At 51.3% G+C, this 1,608-nt stretch overlaps 1 pseudogene; it reads left to right on the top strand.

The window, feature by feature from the left end:
- The first annotated feature begins 209 nt into the window (after positions 1-209).
- LOC118917854 (deoxynucleotidyltransferase terminal-interacting protein 1-like) lies at positions 210-1,339 on the top strand (annotated as a pseudogene).
- The last annotated feature ends 269 nt before the right edge of the window (positions 1,340-1,608 follow it).

Below are 1,608 nucleotides of genomic sequence, written 5' to 3'. Positions count from 1 at the left end.
CAAGGTGCCACGGGTCCAGAGAGGAAGCCCCAACCACCCCACACACACATCTCCGGGCGTCCGAGAACCCCGCGACATGTAGCAGTTTGGTTCCCATGGTAACTCCTTAGCACGCCGCGTCGTGCTACCATGTCCGCGAGCTGGACGCTTCTGTGACATCACGGGGCCACTTCCCGGACGGTGGCAGAGTCAGACCGAGGTTACGGTGACTGGGGCGCCATGGAGGCCACTGGCGACGTCGAGCAGCCGCGGGGACCCGGCAGGGCTGAGCGGGGCGGCCCCGAGCTGGGAGACGCGGGCGCAGCAGGGCAGCTGGTTCTCACGAACCCTTGGAATGTAATGATAAAGCACCGGCAGGTGCAGCAAAGGGGCCATTGCCCACAGATTACGACAAGTTTCACAGGCCCTTCCATCTCCATGGACCTCCTCCGAGCTGTCTTGCAGCCTAGCATCAGTGAGGAGATCCAGACTGTCTTCAACAAGTACATGAAGTTCTTCCAGAAGGCAGCACTGAACGTGCCAGAAAATGTTAGGGAAGACATGGATGCAGAGCAGCTGACCCAGGAGGCCTGTCGGAGCTGCCTAGAACAGGCTAAAACTACTGCTTCCTAGTGGAGAAAAAGTAATGCCCAGATCGATCCATGAGCTTCCAGGAATAAAGCGTGCCAGGCAGGCAGAAGAGGAATGTGCCCATCGCAAAAGCCCCATTCCCAAAAAGAGGAAGGGACAGCCGCTTGGACACATGATCTCAAATGACCGGGCAGCTGCCGGCAAGGTACAGAAACCAAAATCCTGTGAACCAAATCACAGAGAAGGCCCCAAGTGGGAGCCAGCTCGGCTGAATGAATCTACCACCTTTGTGTTGGGATCTCAAGTCAACAAGGCCCTGGGGATGGGGGGCACCAGAAGGAGAATCTACATCAAGCACCCATACCTCTTTAAGTATGCAGCTGACCCCCAGGACAAGCACTGGCTGGTTGAGCAGCATCACATGCTGGCAACAGAGGGGAAGATGGCCTGCCTCCTCATCGAGGAGGACATCCGGGTCCTCGCTGCCAGTGATGACTACATAGGGTGCCTGGACCTGAAGTTAGCGGAGCTGAAGTCCTACCCTTTGTCCTACCCTCCTGGATAGTTGAGAAGATGAAAAAGTACATGGAGACACTACGCAAAGAATGAGCATCGTGCTGTTGGAGCATCTTCACAAACCTGAAGCCTACTCCCCTGGGGACACTTGGCAGCTCCCCTCCATGGCCCTCATACCCACATGGGTGAGGCCATGGCTGGGACTGCTCCTAGGTGATCTCAGCAGCATTAAGCTGTGCCTGGGCTAGTTTGTAGTGACTCACTACAGAGCACCCCCAGACTGGCATGTAGTTATACTTTTGTAAAGTTATTGGGATAAGATAGTTTGTAAATAGTTTGTAACAAAAACACAGATGATGAAAAAAAAAAAGCCTAAAAATAATTTGTTGGACAGAATAAAACTTGAATAAGTGGGAAAAAAAAAACAAACCATACTTTAAATATATTCATTAATATGGATTTAGAAATCTTTAAAAAAATAGTTTACTTTTATTAAACTATTTTAATAAAACTATAAATCTA

The sequence above is a fragment of the Manis pentadactyla genome, chromosome 4 (assembly GCF_030020395.1).
Source record: "Manis pentadactyla isolate mManPen7 chromosome 4, mManPen7.hap1, whole genome shotgun sequence".
Lineage (NCBI taxonomy): Eukaryota > Metazoa > Chordata > Mammalia > Pholidota > Manidae > Manis > Manis pentadactyla.
Note: the sequence above shows the minus strand (reverse complement) of the source record. Positions and strands in the feature narration are given on the sequence as shown.